The sequence below is a fragment of the Corythoichthys intestinalis genome, unplaced genomic scaffold (genome assembly GCF_030265065.1).
Source record: "Corythoichthys intestinalis isolate RoL2023-P3 unplaced genomic scaffold, ASM3026506v1 HiC_scaffold_23, whole genome shotgun sequence".
Lineage (NCBI taxonomy): Eukaryota > Metazoa > Chordata > Actinopteri > Syngnathiformes > Syngnathidae > Corythoichthys > Corythoichthys intestinalis.
In genome coordinates, this window is record NW_026651592.1 from 9,410,724 (window position 1) to 9,431,690 (window position 20,967).

The 20,967-nt window shown below is 37.8% G+C and overlaps 1 protein-coding gene across 5 annotated transcripts in view; it reads right to left on the bottom strand.

Annotated features, from left to right (window-relative positions):
* Positions 1-20,967, bottom strand: part of LOC130911129 (synergin gamma-like) — a 99,238-nt gene that overhangs the window by 26,152 nt on the left and 52,119 nt on the right. The window lies entirely within an intron of this gene.

The window sequence follows — 20,967 nt, forward strand, 5'->3', positions numbered from 1 at the left end:
GATATATCGTGATACTTTGTATCCCAAAAGGTTATTGATATGCTTCTGTCAAGAATAAAGATATCGTTTTAAAAAGGTGTCAATTAAAAAAAAAGGCTGCCATTGACGGTGCTCGACGCCCAATCCATTTAGACTGGGAACGTTCGTTCATTCAAAACCAGAGCATTCAGTCATTCGGTCCGATTTTCGGAGCATTTAAAGGTCACTTGCTTTTCATTTTAGGGCATTTACAGGTCATTTCCTTTTGAGTTTGAGTCACTGCCTATTCATTTGGGTGATTCCCAGTTCACTTCCTGTTTTGTAACACAAAATAAATAGCAAGTGACCCATAAAATACCCCCAAATCAACAGGAAGTAACTGAAAATCAACAGGTAAATGACCTTAAATGGCCCAAAATTACTCATTGCCTGGCATTGGCTGCCACTGACGGCGATAGACGTTCAATCCGTTTGAAGTGGGAGGGATGGCAGCAAATGAACACATCCTCCCAGTTCAAATGGATTGGACGTCTACTAGTGATAACCTCATTCCAATTCACAGTAGAAGCTTGTATTTCTGTTTATTAGTTTTTTGTAGAATATCGTAGAAGGATTTCCTGACCAATGTATCGAAAATCGTTGTATCGTCATATCGTCAGATTATCGTTATCGTGAGCTTTGTATCGCAAATCGTATCGAGGTGAGGAACCAAGAGGTTCCCACTCCTATTGCTTACCATTGACATTAAGATGGAAATGATAAAAAAATATGAGCGTGGTGCGCGCGTCCGTGAACTGGCTCGACAATTCGACAACTCTACGATCTCGACGGTCCTCCGCCGACCTCCGTTCGCCAGTCTTTATAAGTTAAGGTGACACTTATTATTGTGGTAACATCGCCAAAAAAAGTCCAGCTTCGCTAGTTTTTTAATAATTTATTTCAGAACTTGCGCAAAACAACATGCCTACTGTCTGCCGCAACTGAACAAAGTGAAAGTAAAAAGTCCCTCTCTCACGCTGTCAAGTCAGCCACGCGGTGCATTCAGGTACACCAGGCAAAACACATCCGCCACATTAGAACCGGTATTATTAGTAGTAGTATTATATTATTATTATTATTATGATTTTTATTCATTAATTTATTTGTTTTGCTCTGTGTAACGTATTTTTCGGACTATAAGTCGCACTCGAGTGTAAGTAGCACCAGCCCAAAAATGCGCAACAAAGAGGAAAAAAAAACGTCGCATTTTTGGGGGAAATTTACTTGATAAAATCCAACACACAGAACAGATATGTCATCTTGAAAGGCAATTTAAAATAAAAATACAATAGAGAACAACATGCTGGATAATTGTACAGTATGATAATGTTGCATGATGCATGAACAACGAAATGCGACCGTGGCCAGTATGTTAAGGTAACATAGCTATTAAGAGTTATTTAGATAACTATAGCATAAAGAAAATGCTAACAAGCAGTGTTGTTAATAACGGCGTTACAATATAACGGCGTTACTAACGGCGTTATTTTTTTCAGTAATGAGTAATCTAATTAATTACTTTTCTCATCTTGGCAACGCCGTTACCGTTACTGAGGCGGGAAAGGCGTGCGTTACTATGCGTTACTAAGTTGGTTGAATAAAAAAAAAGTCTGAGAGAAACGGACTCACGGGGACGAGAGCAGAGCAGGAGTGGGGAAGACGCCGTTGCAACCGCGATGCTAGGTGGCTTCAATAATACCTGACTGCAGCTATAGCCGACAAACTACGCCCACATGACACGGTAGATATCATATTGTAGAACTAGATGCAAATGACAGACACTGCTGCATTGCCAACATGTTTTAAGGACTACATGCGTTTGTAAACAGCTGCCATCTTAAAGCAGTAGACCTCTCAGGAACTTAGGAAGGCCCTGATGTAGAGATCCTTCCTAGCGAACCTAAGTAATTTTTTAAAATCTAAAATGCTCCTAAATCGGCAAAATCTTAACTTAAATCTATCTTTAAATGATGAAACAGTTTTAAAACTTACACATGTTTAAAGTAGACAGAAGGGAACTAATGCAATAACGGGAGAAATTTTAACAACTTTAACGATTGATTCACAACTTTAAATGACTTCCACACAAAGCAAAGGTTACTAGCTAGTTATCGCAATACCCTTGTGTCTAGTTAAGTGGAGGGTAAAGAATTGGGCTAGGGCCAATTGTCCCCCAAACCCTTTAAGCTTCACATTGTGTGACCTGTGTTTTTTTTTTTTTTTTTTTTTTTGAGGAAAAAAAAATAAAAAAATCACTAGTTACTTTGCCAAGTAACTAATTACTCTTACATTCAGGTAACTGAGTTACTAACGCAATTACTTTTTGGGAGAAGTAATTTGTAACTGTAATTACTTTTTTAAAGTAAAATTAACAACACTGCATGGCACTAAATGCGTTAGTAGACAGCCGCCATCTTAAAGCAGTAGACTTTTTAGGACGGCTCTGTTGTAGAGAACCTTCCTAGCGAACCTAAGTAACTTTTTATCTAAACTACTTCTAAATCGGCAAAATCTTGACTTGAATCTATCTTTAAATGATGAAACAGTTTTAAAACTTTCATATGTCGAAAGTAGAGAGAAGGGAACAAATGCAATAATGGCAGCAATTTTAACAACTTTTAACAGTTGATTCAGGGTAAAGGGTAAATTTGGGTCAAGAATTGGGCTCGGGCCAATTGTACCAAAAACCTTCACAAAAAACTTCACATAGTGTGGCCAATTTTTTTTTTTTTTTTTGAGGGGGAAAAAAAAAAAGAAGTAATTATCACCAATTACTTTGCCAAGTAACTAATTACTCTTACATTCAGGTAATTGAGTTACTAACGCAATTACTTTTTGGGAGAAGTAATTTGTAACTATAATTAATTACTTTTTTTCAGTAAGATTAACAACACTGCTAACAAGTATATCAAACCATCAGTGTCACTCCAAAACACCAAAATAACATGTGAAATGATACAATAATGTGTTAATAATTTTACAAATAAGTCGCTCCAGAGTATAAGGTGCACCCCCAGCCAAACTATGAAAAAAATACGACAATTGCTATTTGCAATAGTATCAGCAGTATTTACTGTATTGGCCCGAATACAAGACGGTGTTTTTTGCATTTAAATAAGACTGAAAAAGTGGAGTCGTCTTATATTCGGGGTCTAGACATTATACCCATTCACGACGCTAGATGGCGCCAGATATCATTGAAGCGAATGCTGAACTTGAGGACTAATGTTCTGTCATGACAGATGTCAGCTACACTCAAGTTGAACCAGTTTGCATTATTTTATTGCAATGTTTTTCCTTATTCAGATTTGTTTCAAGACTACAGTTACAGTTAGACCTCACTTTGGTGGTTAATGCAGTTATTGCAATTTTGTTGTTTTATCACAATAGATTGGTTTATTTACATTTAAAAAACCAGAAGCCATTCATTTACGAATGTCACTGCACTTTAGTTTACATATTTAAATGTTCAGATATTAAGATTTGAATGAGGCAAAATAACATGCTTTTTCATTTGTTTCAGATGTACTGTAATTATTTTCTGTATAAAATTAATTTGGTTTTCAAAAAGTCAAACTTCAGTCTTGAAAAAGAGGGGGTTGTCTTATAACCAGGGCTGTCTTATATTCGGGCCAATACGGTATTAAAGATATAGTGCAGGTTTTCAGGCTTTGGATTGAATTAAAATGTATTCTTATGGGAAAATCCTGCCTGACATACCACCATTTGTACCAGGGGTCTCCAAACCAGTCCTCAAGGGCCGCTGTGAGTCCTGGTTTTTGTTGCAACCGATCGAGCACCGACAGTTTAACCAATGAAATTTCTGCTAAAACAAGCAGCACGTGATGGCAATCAACTGATTACACTTGTAAAACACCAGATTGGTGGAAAGGTGTCGTCTTGTTTTGTTAGAATGAAATCCTGCGCCCACTGCGGCCCTATGTGGAATAGTTTGGAGGCCAATGATTTCTACTTACAAACAAGGTCCTGGAACGAATTGACTTCGTATGTAGATGTATCACTGTATATTAAAGGATCAGCCCAAATCAATTAAAAACCTTTATACAAAATATTAAAAGATGCAATTTCTGGGTCACTATTTGTCCTGAGACAAATTCTTTAAAAAGAAAGAAAGAACAAAAAAAAAAAAAGGGAATGCGATAAAACAATGCTCGAAGATATCTTTTAAAACACAAATTAAGTCTGGAGTATGCCTTAAAATACAAATTTCTCTTTTCAATCCCCATTAATGGCCAAATTGAATCTCAAAAAAATTAAAATGGAACTCAAATTTTGGCCATTGTCATTGCTGTCTCCTGTAATTGGGGGAGTACTTTGTTTTAACAAACATTTCAAATATGAATTATATTTCGTGAAATGTGTGTCCTACAACATGCACGTTACCTTGTTATCATACTCTTTTTAGCATAGTAGAATAAGAAGAAAGCAGTGAATTAGTACTGCAACGATTAATCGATTAACTCGAGTATTCGATTAGAAAAAAATAGATACGAATTAAATTTTGTTGCTCCGAGTATTCGTTTAATTATTGTGGTGTTGTCATAGTTTATTTTGAAAGTGTTTTCAATCAGTTTTATTGATTTGAGTGGATACACTGTCTTTTAGTCTGCCTCATTTCACATGGCTGAATCCAGCTGCTCCATGTTAAGCCCAACACAAGATAAGTTTTTGTCTGCGCTAATGTTTTTTTTTTTTAATGTATTCGTAATTTAGTTTATGGGTATATTTAGCCGTTTTTTTGTTGGAATATGTGTCTGAACCATTTGTTAAGAGCCTTGTTTTAAAAAAAAAAAAAAAAAAAAAAAAAAAGGTTAACGTTTTATAGCATTTAAGCTAGCGGACTTTTGCTATTTAAGTTAGCCAATTGTTCTTTTGGTGTACATAGATCCTTATTGAATTTTTTTATACCGTTTGAGGCTCAGCTCAGGTATTTTAATTTTTCATGTTACTTATCCGATTAACCGATTATTCGACAAACTAATTCATCGATTAATCGACTACTAAAATAATCGCTAGCTGCAGCCCTACAGTGAATCATACAACACGCTGGAAGAATGGTCCTGCCAGCAGAATTAAAAGCCTGTGTTTACTATGAATTAGGTCAATCAGGTACTTCAATTTAATGATGGCGGTCTGTTTTGACTACCAGAATCATCAAGGGCCTCCAAATTGGTGTTCAAGAGCCGCTGCCGTTCTTAGTTTTTGCTCCTACCGATCGAGCACAGACAGTTAAAGCAATGAAGTTTCTAGATTCTAAGTAACCAGATTGGTTTGAAGACCCCTGAGAAACATGAATAGGATATTAACACGACAGTTGACCTAGTTTCTGTACTTTTGAGATTTTCTGAAAATATTAAAATATACTGTGGTACTCTTCGAAAATTCCTAATTCACAGTAAAGCTCCCTTTTTACAATCAATCTCATTCCCATTCATGTGCCCACATGGCCAACAAGTGGCCAAAAGTAGGTGGTCCGAAATGGTAATTTTGTCCTGTAGCCATATTTGGAGCCCTCTTGTACTCCCACCAAAGGCATGAGTGCCTTGAAAATATTGAAATACACAATAAGAGTTCCTAAATGTGATTACCGTATAATTTAGTTGAAATCCCACCAACACAAAATGTGTCATTTCAAAATCTTTAAAAAATAGTACTTGTACACCCATACTATTTTTAAGTACTTTAACTACTCACGTAAAGGTCGTTTCGGCAGATAGGTTGCACCCCTCATTTATGGTTTAAAAGGTACGTATTTTAGTATGGTGCTCGTACAGGTCGCACCACAATATGGGAGATTTTTGGGCCAATTTTCGATACAAATATGACTGAAACAAACATTTTGTTATTTAAAGATGGTATTTTCATTGACTGTATTTTTATCTCGTAACAACTTATGTACACTGTATCACAAAAGTGATAACACTGTACAGAGTAAACCTCTTCTGAAGACGGTACACAAGAAAGCCCGCCCGTCTCATCAGACCATAGGACATGGTTCCAGTAATCCATGTGCTTTGTTGATATGTCTTCAGGAAACTGCAGGCTTTCTTGTGTACCGTCTTCAGAAGAGGCTTCCTCCTTGGGTGACAGCCATGCACACAAATTTGATGTAGAGTGCAGCGTATGGTTTGAGCACTACCAGGCTGACCCCCCCACCTCTACACTCTCTGCAGCAATGCTGACAGCACTCCTGTAACGAGTCAAATGACATTTTGGAGGGAAAATGACAAGCAGTACTCAATTTGGACATTTAGGGATGTACGTAGTTTCTAAGGGGTGTACTCACTTTTGTTGCCAGGGGTTTAGATATTAATAGCGAAATTTTGAGTTATTTTGAGGGAAAATAAATTGTGATGCACGATAATACATTTTTCAACCGATACCGATAACCGATAATTTCCTCCTCATTCCTACCGATAACCGATAATGTCAAGCCGATAATTCATTAAAAGATTTATGTAAAATTTTAAACAAAAGAATATAAAATATAATTTATTGCTCTTTTTTTTTTTCAACATAAAATATGAACAAGTCGTCAATTCCAACATCTAAATAATGACATTGTCTGACATTGTGTAATGGTAAACTTTTGGCAACAATTACTTACAGAGTAAATACCTAAGTTGCACAAAAATGCCTTTAAAAGTAAGCCATTCCTAACATAACATTAATACACTGCAAAACACACTTCCTTAAAACTAGTCAGTTTTAAGTGTAAATCTATTGGAAATAAGTTAAATGATCTGCCAGCGCTTCAGGTGCATTTCTCAGATTTCTTGGAAGAAAAATAGCTAGCTGAAAATAATCTTAACAGCCTTATTTTAAGCAATACATTATTATACTTAATCCTAAAAAAAACTTGGATGAAGAAAAGATTTTGAATATTTGTGGCTACAGAATATTATTGTTATTTCATTACAACAGGAATGTGCATATTTAAATTAATAAGTGTTAATAAGTGCCAATAAGTTTAGATTATCTACTGTGACTGTAATTGAGCAGACAAATAAGTTAAATTAATTTGAAAATGGATTGCTAATGTTATATGCTTTGTTGCACACTGTGAAAATGATTAACTCAAAAGAGCGAGATGTCATGTACCCATTCTGCAGCGCTTTGTTTACATTTGCGGCACTCACGAGTCGCGACATTCGCTTTACAGCAGCTAAACTGATAAACGGCAGTACTATTTGGATGCAGTTGGAGCTCGCATCTCCGTGCGTGTTGTTTTGTGCCTGAGTTTTGTTAAGCCGAAAATAAAGGCAGCATTACAAAGTCATCTGACCGCTCGTCATTTTACATACTGAATGCATTCTTGACGGGCTGACTTCGTTTTCTCTATGTTTAAATTATCATCTAACCACTGTGCCGTCATGATAAGCTTGCTTACGGGACATCACTTTTCCAAATGTAGTGGTGAAAATGTGATTGGCATGTTTTTCATGAAGAATGGTGGTCGTATAAACTGCATTATTTTTTTATCCAGGGCTTTGGCTCTCGGGTCATTTCAGTTAAAAAAAAAAAAAAACGTGTCTCGTCTCGGCGGCAGCTACGTTCGTACCGGATAATCCGGCCGGTTTGCCGCGGTGTATTCGGGGCCTGGCTCTGCTCACACGCCGTGAGGGAACGCTCGAGAAACCGGGGTGTTCGCCGGAGGTCCTGAAGCCGGGGAACCGGGCTCTGCCCGCCCCGCCGACGGCGAGGCGGCGGCGGCCTGCCGGACCGGCCAGAGCGGCGGGCTCCGTCGGAAGACGGCTACTTGTGGACTATCGGTCTCCAGTCGTGCCGGTGTTTAGCCTTAGATGCGAGTTTACCACCCGCCTTGGGCTGCTTTCCCAAACAACCCGACTCTGTATCGTCACAAGCCCCTAGTTTAACTTAGTGTTTACAATAGCTTTAGCATTCCCGCTAGCAGCAGCAGCCTGGTATTCGTTCCAAAAATCTTTGTGATGCAGTTTTAAATGGATGCTGGGTTAGTGGTTTTGAATGAGGACGCTTTCTTTCGGCCTCGTGGAAGTTCTGCGGTATATGTTTCGCAAATGGCGACAGCGTCGTTTTTTTAGTAACAGCCGCTATAATGTTCAACTATTTCTTGCCGTGTAACTCCGCCTCCTCAACCCCCCCTCCCTCAGGGGCTTCAGAGAGGGGAGGGGTTGAGGAGGCGGCGTGCTGAATTCTTCGGTTGTGCACATTTGGAGGCTAAATCAAGTATATAATTATCGGATTGCATTATCGGTTGAATTTTTTATTATCTGGATTATCTGTGTGACGTCTTAATTGCCATTATCGGCCGATAATTATCGGCGACCGATATTATCGTGTATCTTTATAAATTAACTCTATTATATAAGCTCAACCAGACTAATTTTCATTGTGTCAAAGTGTCATTTTGTCAGCGTTGTCCCATGAAAAGATATAAATATCTGCAGAAATGCGAGGGGTGTACTCACTTTTGTGATACACTGTAGTTAACAATGTAGTACGAGGATACATAGTAACAACTATATGTACGATAGGCAAACAATGCCAATGTGGTGAATATATATTTAGTTTCTAGTTTGTTTTTACTGTATTAATTCTTCCTCATCATCATGGGTACTCTGCCTTTGGTAAAATTCTGAAAGCAGTTTTTTGCGCTCTCCTAGACCCTCTTGAGGTTGCTTGGCAACATTGTTTATGAGACTGCTGCACAACATACACAGTTACAGCCTCGGCTGTGATGTTGGTCTTCCGTAAACGGAACCTCGGGACTTAAAGGCTCTATTAAGCCACAATTGTTCTCTTTTACTAAAATATGGTATTAGAAACACATAAAATATTGCTATTGATATAATAATCTCTAATATTTAGAACATGTTTTGACCTACGGATGGCGCCATGTTTTATGTGCACAATGGAGGCTCGGGGTGGTGACGTAGAATCGTAGATTGTCACTGTCACTAGACGAACACTACTGGGTTACTCCAATTCCTGCTACGCGGTGAGACGTCCAACACATGTGCACACCAGTTAAAAGCGGCGATAACTTACCATTTGTTTTTTTATTAAGTCTTTTATTACCTTTTCATTGCCTTAAAATACTTTTTGCATGTGTTTCCCTCTCATACTAGTAAGCATTATGTTTTCTTGTGGTAGCTTTAAAGCAGATTGTTGATCTGTTGACCACACGAGTCACATAGCATATTTAAACCACCCTTATTTGATATTATTATGTTTAACTATTTTCTTAAGGCATCTTTAATATGTTCTGTCTGAATTTATCTAAACAAAACAAGCTGAAAGCGCATGGTTTCACCGTTGTAGCACATTTTGGCAGAAAACAGGTTTTGTCCTACTCTCGTCTCGTCTCATCCTGTCTTTCCTGTTCATTTTGCTTTTTCTGCTCGTTTTGTGAAATATCGACAGCGCTGTCATGCTCATTAATGCTCCTCTCGGGTTCAAATTGAAAGGGTTGAACAGATTACATGTTTATGTTGCTAGAGTCATACTCTGAAAGCCCAGCAAAGTAACCATGTGACCTCACCGCCCTGCGACGTCAACAATGGCGACCTACTAGTTAAACTAATTTTACAAATTGTATAAAAACGAAAACATCAAAAGGTGTTTCAATATGAAATTATTTTAACTCTCTCTTTATCTTTTAAGAAATACAAGCCTTTCTATCGGTGAATCCCTTTCAGCAAGTTTTATTCATAAGTAATGTATGCCTAAAGTACAGTGCAATTTTTTGTTGTTGTAGAAGAGGTTATATTTTTTTTATGTTAGACATTTATTGATTATTTTGAATGTAACTTGTTTGTATAGTTAGCGTACATAGCTAACGCTAAGTTGTATGCTTTTACAGTTTTACGATGATCTAAATTGGGCAACGGTTAGCGTATCGGGCGTATGCGTCCCTCCCCAATTTTTGGGCGGAAATTTCAGTTACAAAAAAAAAAGTTTCGACCTGTATGTGAGTAAATTAGGTACAAATTTTGATAGACAGGACTAGAATACACAAATATTAGCAATTTACCAACCTGTAAACAAAAGATGAGAGCCTCAAAATATGGTCTGAAATTTAGTGTGCAATTCCAGGATTCTAAAAGCTGGCGCGGTACCAAAAATTTGAAGGGCTTTAACTTAAAAAAAAAAAAAAAAAAAAAAAAAACTCTTCAGATTCTTATATTTTTTAACATATTTGCCTACTATACTAACATATTTTAAGTCGTTGCTGCCAGCCTTTCTCAGTCAAAACAAATTGGACTTCTAACACTGTGGATCTCGGCCTTCATGGTGATTCATTTTCTGTAAAACGTTTGAGGAAAAAATTGCTCTCATACACACACAAACCCACATATTCCCACAATCTTTTTTCGAGTGCAACAAAAGCAATTTGTGAAATTGACAAGAATTTAGCGATGCAAGCGAAGCATCTACTGGAAGGGAAGAAGAAAAATAAGACGGCACCCATTTTTGAGCTATAGCAAGAGGAATATTTATTACCACAACATGAGAGAAAAGAGCCAGAAAAGGTCACAAAGTAGAAGAGTTTTTCGACAAACTAACACGTGTAAAACTAGACTTCAGATTTGCTGTGTTACACAAGGGCATGCAAGTCAGGAGCAAAAGGGCAGAAAAGAAAAACAGTGGCATAAAAGAGAACCCGAGGATAGAAACCAGTGAAAGAAAAGCACGAATAAGAGTCAAAAGGCACATTCACAGACTCAAATCAGTCATTCGGAGGGCGTGACAAAACGCATTCGGCTACACTTCATTATGGAAAAAGGGAGGAAACATTACATCAACCCTTTGAGGACTCTCCAAATGCATGAAAAATTGCAATGCAGAGGCTTAAAATTGTTCTTATTCTATATAATTATGGGACATAATCAAGCACTCAAAGGGTTAGAAAGCAAACTGAACATCAATAACGAACAATTAAAGAGACAGTATCCTTTTTCCTCTCGCTATAGTGACAGTTTGATGACATCTCTTTAAATCAATTGGCTATCACAGCAACCTTCTTGTCATAATAGGAGAGTATCTCTGTCATACAAATACATTTTTCTCTCCAAAAGGTTAAACGGCATCTTGGGTGGTCTGTGTACTTGTCAATTTCACAAATTGAAAAAGGCAGCAAGAAGCAGGGCATGATGAGGAAAAACAACCGAGGAACAAAAATATCCCAAAAATATACAATAACAGTTTCCTTCTGTGCACTGTTCTGGAAAGCCAATTGACAAAAGGAATACTGTCTCTTTAAGAGTATGTCAAATGCATGTTCAGAAACAGGTGGTTTGTTAAAATGGGCTGAACAATACAAGATGCTGTGTGGCGGCGCTCCAAAAAAACAATGTTCAGTAAAAATAGACTTGAAACGGACGAGAGCTCTGTTGAAAATGCTTCCATGTTGCGTTACTGACTATTTGCAGTCTGAATATGTACTCATTTATAAGGCAATGGGAACTGGTAGGAATCACTGATCATGTTTCACTGCCATTGACGACGAAACATATTAAATCTATTTGAAGCGAGAGAGGTTAGCAGCGAGTGATCGCTGCCAACCTTCCCAGTCCAAATGGATTGTACGTCTATTGCTGTCAATGGCAGAGGGAGAAAAAAAAAAAACATGAATGTGTTGATGAAAAAAAGAGTTGGAGGTATTATGGCGACGTGACAAGGATGTAAATGAGCCAAAGTTGCTGTATTTTAAAAGTTCAAATGGAAAAGCAGACAAGCACAATTTAGGCTGGAATAGAAGCAAACCGACAAGCAGACATTTACAGTAATTGCAGAAACTGGCAAATGACAAATTTCAAAAGCTACCTCACAGTGACCTGAGACCAATTTCGATGGCTGAGTGATAGATTTAGGTTATGTAACTCTAATGTTTCTCTCTTACGGTTTTCCTTTTTTATAACAGCTTCACTTCAAACTACATTTTGCGTTTTCATTCCCCTATCAAAATGTCCATGCTGAAAATCATCAGTTACCCAAGGTAAACCTGTCATTTTAGTACAGCTCCGTCCACCGCTGTCAACAGCGAGGACAATCACACAGAGTGAACACACAATTAACCGCAAGCTATTTAGGATTTGATTGACTCTTGAGCTGCTTTTCAGACATAATTAGTGGTGCAATGATTAATCGATTAACTCGAGTATTCGATTAGAAAAAAGATTTGAATAAAATTTTGCTGCTTCGAGTATTCGTTAAAGTGGCGTTGTAATGGTTTATTTTAAGTGTTTGCATTTAGCTTTATTGAATTGGGTGGATACACTCCCTCATTTCACATGGCTGAATCCAGCGCCTCCCTGTTAAGACCAACATTGGCTCAAACAAAAACTTAGCTTAAGTTTTTTTTTTTTTAATGCAATCGTGATTTAGTTTATAGGCAGGGGTGCACATAAGTGGTCCACATGCGCGCATTGCGTACTGGACGTAGACAAACGCGCTGGCCCTCAACGGCTTCCACACGCTTTTGCGTACCGATGGCTGACCACTGTATTTGCGGCGGACATGAGAAAATAACTTCTCAAAATGTCAAAGAGGCAGGCCCCACTGAGTAATTATTTCCATGTTCCCCCACCCCCGTCAAAAGACAGACAGACGACAGAGACGTCACCGGAGCTATCGAAAAAAAGGACTTTTGGTGAAAAGTGGCTGCACGAGGTACCATGGCTAGAAGCAAATGATGCTCGCACGGAAATGTGCTAAATTTGCCGTGAGAATCCCAATGTCGCTGATAAGCGCAGCGCATTTTATGTAGGGTAAAATAATTTCAGCCATCCAAACTTTGAAAAGCACGAAAAAATACAGAGAGCATGTGGCGATGTCAGACAGGACCCCACTCACCCTATGGACAAGTGGCGGAATAAAGTTAAGAACAGCGCCATGCTCTGACAAACGTGGTTTTGCTCGCATTTCACAAAGCTAAACATGCACGTTCAATGAGCTCTTATGAGGAGGACATCCCACTTTTACAAAGGCTCGGAGTTAATGTGGGAGCCGCATAATGCCCTTTATTTTGAATTTGTGCTTTTATGTTTATTTCTTTACATTTCACTTCAAAGTAATGGCAACTTTGTTGGCCCAGTTGATGTTAATCAAGCGTTAATTGTTAATATAATTATTTAAAGGTAATTGGCTCTAAGTAAAGCTTGTCATAATTTCATCGCATCAGGCGAGTCGGCTCTCAAGCTCAATGAGGACCAAGTCACATCTCCAGGTCCTCCTCTGAGAACCTGGGCAAAAAAAATATGTGCACCACAGTTTATAGGTATATTTAGCCGTTTTTTTTTTTTTTTTGTGCAAATATGTGTCTGAACCATTTGTTAAGAGCATTGTAAAAAAAAAAATAATAAAGTTAACATTTTATAGCATTTAAGCTAACGGACTTTTGCTATGTAAGTTAGCCAATTGTTCTTTCTTTATACATAGATCCTCATTTTTTTTATTTATTTTTTTTATACCGTTTGAGGCTCAACTTAGGTATTTGCATTTTTTATGTTCCTTAGCCGAATACTCGATTATTCGAACTAAATAGTTCATCAATTAATCGACTACTAAAATAATCGATAGCTGCAGCCCTAGACATAATACGTACAGCAAAACATTACATGACACTACTTATAATCTGCATTGTTGTTCACTAGAAATCTTGAAGAAATCTGACAAACAGGTACCGTATTTTCAGAAGAAGTTTAGGTCTAAGTGTGCCCTCTCAGAGAGGTTACAAAGTAATGCTTAAGATGAATACTAGTATAGTACTACTAGTAACGTCGTGTCGTTTAGGCCACTGGTCCCCAACCACCGGGCCGCGGACCCGTCTGTGGTGCATTTGCAACCAGGCTGCAGAGAAATTAATAATTTATTAACGACTGCAATGTGGCCTGTGGCTCTTGACACATCAATATCCCTGTCTACTCTATAGACTAGAGCTGAAACGAATACTCGAGCAACTCGATGAACTCGAGTTTAAAAACTAATCCGAGTAATTTTATTCACCTCGAGTAATCGTTTATTTTGACAGCTCTAAGCATTACGTTTTGCTCGGACTACTTTTAATGCGGGACAACGCGCTGCTGTCACGTGCGTAGAGGAAGAGGCAAAAAAAAAAACTTACTGCAGCCGACAGCCACTAGAAACGACGCCGACGTTGCAAAATACTAGCCCGCCCCACACATGCTACGTTAGTTGCAGGTAGCGTCTGAAGAGTCTCATAGAGATCACATGTATGTTGAACTAGATGCGAAATGACAGACTAGGCCGTGTCTGGGCAGCCTTAGCAAACAGCCGCCATCTTAAAGCAGTAGAGCGCTAAGCGCTAATAAAGAGCGCTAAACGCTAATAAATAGGATTAACGTTACTGTCACTACTAGCCCACGTAACGTTAGCCCTGCGGAGGGCTACGTTTCTTGACCACTTTCGATGCGTGGCTAACGTGTCTTACATACAGGCTTTAACATAACAGCGTTGTGGAGTGATGAGGGTGTAAAAAAAAAACTCAATAATGCTAACTGTCAATTTTAGCTCAGTAGTCATTGCTGGATAAAACACCAAGTAGCACTAGTCCCTAATGTGCTCCAATACAGCCTGTATCATACATTTATTTTCAACACTGCAAAACCTCAAAATCCTATCAGGACTTACAGTTCAGACTAACTTAAAACTTAACTAGAACTTAAAAATGGTTTTACACAAATAGAAATTCAATTGAAACACGCAGGAAAAAATCCTAAATTTTAAGTGATGTGTGTTATCAAGCGTAAAGGCATTATTAGGTGTATATATTTATATCATTTTTTAAAATAAGATCTAAAGGTTTTTTGAGTGAAAGCAGTGAATTAGTCTTTTTTTTATTCTAGTTACGTCTGAGATGCAATTGTTGGCTGTTTTCAACAATATACATCGGAAATAAAGACATTGATTGACTGAAATGGTTCAAGATTAAATGAAATGTCTTGTTTTCTCATTTATATTAATAATTGCTCTTCACCTAAAAATATATTTGTTTTATCCGATTACTCGATTAATCGATAGAATTTTCAGTCGATTACTCGATTACTAAAATATTCGATAGCTGCAGCCCTACTATAGACCAGTGGTTCTTAACCTTGCTGAAGGTACCGAACCCCACAAGTTTCACAGGTGCATTCACCGAACCCATAGGAATTTCAAAATAAAGCCATTTTCTTTACTAATTCAAAACCTAGAAAGCTAACATCTAAGATAATTCCTGTTCAAATTTCTTAGATTTCAAACTTACAACAAATCATTTTGGCTTTTGCTGTTCATTTTCATGTTGGAAAATGAAACTCTCTAAATTCCGAATTTAATGCCGCATCCTTACATCACATACTATTTTCATGGCATTAAATGACGCTTTTTAATATTAATATTATCCACACAGGTCACGCTGACTTTAAGTCTGTTATACTCAGAGGTGGGTAGAGTAGCCAAAAATTTGTCTCAAGTAAGAGTAGTGCTACTTAAGAATAACATTATTCAGGTAAAAGTAGTTGTGCAAAAAATGTACTCGAGTATTCTTTTCACCAAATATTTTTTTACTTAAGTAATGAGTAACATTGTGAGTAACTGCTTATATTGTTGTTGGATTTTTTTTTTTTTGGATTAAAAAATGGTTATTTTTTTTCTCTGAGCACAAAATTATCTATATGAGCTTATTATAATAGGGGCTCCATAATATAGCCACATTCAGCCAAATTAAAAAAAATAAATAAATAAATAAATCATTGAATTCCGACAACAGAACGAAATATTACATAAATGCAGCATTATTCGTCCAAAGAGCATGACTGCCCCTCTGGTGGAGGAAAATAGTTCCTAGTTGGAATAGTGAAGAGTTCCTTCATAATTACTGTTTTGAAATTAACAGGATCATATCTCCGGTTTCCTGTGGTCAATCGGTGCCAAATAAAAACTGGGAGAGAGGTTAAAGTCTGCCCTTTCGAGAAATGTTGAGGGCAGCGCTCTATATCAAATACTTCGTTTTTTACGGTGCTTTAAAGACACCACATGATTGAACAGGCTGGCGTAAAGCTAGAACAGCAGTTTGGTATAATGGAGTCATGTGATTATTGTTGCGACGTCTCATTGGTGAGATTGATAGAGCTACCCCGGTAATAAAGCAAGCACGTCTCTACCCTTGGTATCGCAAGCAAAAAAAAAAAAAAAAAAAAAAATCTAACATGTAGAACAAAGAGGAAAAATGTAACGACTCTTGTGTAGCCCAAAGTAGCAGAGGAAGAGTAGCGTTTTTTCTTCACAAATCTACTCAAGTAAAAGTAAAAAGTGTAGCCTAGTAAAACTACTATTAGAAGTGAATTTTTCTCAAAAAGTTACTCAAATGTAACGGAGTACATGTAACACATTACTACCCACCTCTGGTTATACTTCCTCATACCTAGCACCAGTCAACCTTCCGTTGAGCAAACTGATGTCTCCTATCATTAAATAGAGGGCGGGCAGTTGAAAGAAATGGAAGAAAGCCTGTAAATTGAGGACAAACCAGTCCAAAACCTGGTCTAAAGCATCCCTTTGCCTAGATTTAGTCAGCGTACGAAATAGGGCTCTTTCTTAATCTTCACCGAACCCCTGAGGCGTACTCACCGAACCCCTCGAACCCCGTTTAAGAACCACTGGTAAACAGAGTATACCAAACCGTGTAAAGATTTGTATAGCTCACCATCTAGTGGTTGGCCGTAATTACTAGAGTGTTTGCACACCTATAGCAGCCCAGCGCCAGACAATGTAAAGAGTAACTTTAGCTGCTGTTGGTTGTGTGCTGCGGGCGGTGACGTCTTTGGACAGCTTTTTTTCGGAGAAAAGGGCACCTGCTGAGCCAGAAGAGGAGCCTACAACCAAGTCAATTCTGCATAATATGTGGCTAAAAGCTAGCAAACGAGGCAACAAAAGCGGATGCAGTGAGACCATCATACCTCATGTCGAACCGTATTGCTAAAGCTAAAAAAACTTTCACGAATGGAGAAGAACTCATTATGCTTGTGACCACGGATATTTGCCGACAAGTTTTAGGAGAGGCCGCTGTTAAAAATAAGTTGATTTCAGTGTATGTCGAGTGACATTTTCCCTGCACTTATTATTCGTTTTTAGCCTCGACGTGTTATTTTATATTTACTGTCATTTTCTGCCACACATTGCTGGTCCGTTAAAAAAAGGCCCACATTACACCAGTCCGGGTGCATAAAAAGTTGGGGACCACTGGTTTAGGCTATAGTTTTCTGAATTACAGGTAGTATAAAGTACATTATGAGATGTTTATTTGGCCTGTTTTATTCAATTTTACTGATATTACTATACCGTATCATGTTTAGTCTTGGTCTCTGATCAAATAAAATTCACCTGAAATATGTGACTTTTACACGGTTGAAGCCAGAAATTTATATACGCTGTGCAAAAACACACATTTCAGAAACTAATTTCAAAGAAAAAAATTAACAATTCTCTAAGAAAATCTGTCTGAATACTGTTGCTAATAACAAAATTAAATAATTTCACTAATCCTAACTGACCTGACATAAAATGTTTTTTTCCGATTTGACTTCAGACGGAGACAAAAATGGTGTTTTTGCATAAATAAAGTATGTAAACCTCAGGCTTCTACTGTATACGTTTTCTTCCTAATTGTGCATTTTTTGACTGGTGCAGTTTATACTCAGGTGCGATTTATAGTCCGAACTTGATATGTGCCAGTTACCGGTTTCAAGGTATCCTGTGGTAGGAAAATGTCATGGTTTCAAAACCACTACGATTTTCCATCATACCGTTCCTATGGTATTAGCTATTTTTCATGTCCCAAAAGTGCAGGAAGAAGTCCCTCGCCCTCCGGTTGTTGCTCATCGAGTCAGCTGTGCTACACGATGGCTGGAGAAGTTGAAAGTATAAACTTTTTCCCCCATCGAAGAAAACTAAGTCGCTGGTATGGGAATACTTCGACTACAGAAAAGTTACAGACGGCCGCGGTTTAGAGGAGGAGGGCCAACCGATATGTAAAAAATGTTTGCGGAGGGTGGCTGCTAGAGGAGGCAAAACCCCCAATATGATTTTGCATTTACGTGAACACCTTCTTTATTTGTAGGTAAACACTGTCGTGAACGCTTCCCACCAGCTATGAGAGTTAACTCCAGCGTGTTGTACTACAAATACTACAAAGTAAGCTTGTTAACGTGGCAGATAACGTAGCTAATTAGCATGCCAAGACAGCTAACTAGTTTCCTCGCGAACATTAGCCTACTTTTTTTCTTCTTTTCACCCAGACATCTCAAAATAACACATTTTAGAGCTTTAATTGCAATACCGTGATACTTTGAAACCGTGATATTTTTGCTTTAGTTAGGTTGCTTAGGTTATACTGTCAAAATTTCATATTGGCGCATGCCTAGTCCCAACAAGTTCAAATAAACTGCAATCACCTGGTACCCAAACAAGATGCAAAACAATACTGCCATGTTTTAGATCAATACAGTAACTACCGACTTACGTGTGAAATTATTAACACATTATGATATCATTTCACATGTTATTTTGTTTTTTTGGAGTGACACTGAAGGTTTGGTAAACTTGTTAGCATGTTCTTTGTGCTATAGTTATCTGAATAACTTAATAGCTATGGCTATTCAATTGTATTATTGACTTTTTTATATTGAAATGCATGCTTTTAGTTTGTGGCGCTTTCACGCCCACGTTGGGGCGCACTTGCACTTGTTTACGTGAAGAAGAGCGCTCACACGCCAGAAGAAGACCGACAGCTACGCAGCTCTGACTGAGTGGGCGAGTTAGCGAGAGAGAAACACAGCTGCGAACCTACGTTCATTGTTTATGCTTGTAAAATATCTCTACAGAGGCAACACCTGTGTGTATCATCTTTTCTGTTGTTGTGTGTTTTCCACCCGCGATCGGACACTTAGAGCCCGTTGTGTGGTTGTTTGAACGATGCGCTAATGCTAGTGAACGCATGCTAACCGTTTGTGTCATGTCATTGTTGTAAAAGCACCTAATTATCATATATTTAGTCGATGCGAACCTGTTTGGTATCTAGGACGAAATTGATTCAGCAAATTATACGGACGTCCAGCATCGTCATTTGGGAGTTTAGCCCGCTGAATAGCCAGGACCGAGCCGTAGCGTCCTGGTGAGGACAGTATATTCGCATTTTGTTGTTCATGCACTGCACACTTATTCAGCATGTTGTTCTCTATTGTATTTTTATATTAAATTGCCTTTCAAGATGACATGTCTGTTCTATGTGTTGGATTTTATCAAGTAAATTTCCCCCCAAAATGCAACTTATACTCCGGTGCGACTTGCATGTTTTTTTTCTCTTCGTTGGGCATTTTATGGCTGGTGCGACTTATAATCAGGTGCGACTTGTAGTCCGAAAAATACGGTACTTAACAAGACCGCAATTAATCACTCCAGAGACAAAAACAAAACAAACAAAGACATTTGGGATTCGAAGATCAATGTGCATACAACCCGAGAATGTATACCGAACAAATTTCCAATTTGAACTGTCGATAAATAAAGGAGAAGACATTTTTGTTCGTGTCCTCACCAAGAACAAGTGATTTTTTCAACCACCCCTCCCTCCAGGTGGTCTTAAAAAATACAATAAATCACTCTTTCTTTTTTTGCACTAACCCCATTAGTATTTCCTCCATATTTTCCATTTGCTAAAAATAACACAAATTCAGGAATGTTGATCCCAACACAAATTGTAAAAGGTGGTACCTTTCCACCTATTTATGCAGCACTGTTCAGTATAAATGTCCCAAAAACAAACTTGGGGACATGCTGATCCTTACTAGAGGTAGGAATCTTGGGGCGCCTAACAATTCGATTATGATTCAGAGGTTACGATACGATTACAAATTGATTATTGATGCAATCCCCCCCGCCCCAGCTATTAGCTTTCTTTTAATGTTTCGTACATTAGTTACAAAAATTGTACAAAAATCCTCTCACGCTTAACTACTATTTCACTATGAAGTTAACAGTTCAAAACGATAAATAAAATACACTGTACTCAAGTCCCCATTCTGTATCAGCACCTTTAAACTATATTCAATTAATTTAATGTTGTGAATCAACCGTTAAAATTGCTCCCGTTATTCTATAATTTCCCGTCTGTCTACTTTCGACATGTGAAAGTTTTAGTTTCAACATTTAAAGATAATTCAAGTCAAGCTTTTTTAGGAGTATTTTAGATAAAAAGTTTATTAGGTTCGCTCAGAAGGTTCGCTACAACAGCCTTTCAGAGAAGTCTACTGCTTTAAGATGGCGGCTGTTTACTAATGCCGGCAAGTCTGTCATTTCGCATATAGTTCTCTATACATGTGCTATCGTTGCCGAGTTCGTCATTTCGCATCTAGTTTTACAAACATGTGATATCTACCGTAGCATTATGTGGACGTATGTGTAGCAACGTAGGTGTTGTTTGAAGCGCTGTCGGCTGCAGTCAGGTATTTATTTATTTATTTATCCAGCAGCTTAAGTTGTCGGTCCGTTTTGGTTCCGCTTTATTTGGCATATTTCAATAATCGGAATTTGGTTGTTTGTGAATCGTTGTCGAACGTTCCACGAGCGAATCACGAATAATCTAAGAATTGGAAATTTCGCACACCTCTAATCCTTATACTATGAAGGTTGTATATATTCAGGTTATAACATTGCCGCAATCTCTTTTTAAATGAGTTATGGATTTAAAAAAAAAAATCCAATTCACTAATCAAATATATCAACAAATTAATCTGTTATTAAAATAATTAGTTCCAGCCATAAAATGGATGCCCACTCATTTTTTTTTAGCATTTGTGTACTCACATATCAGGTTTTTTTTCCTATCATGTTAGTTGCGGAAACAATTCTATTTTGCTTTTTCCCCCCCATTTTTAGTATAAAATA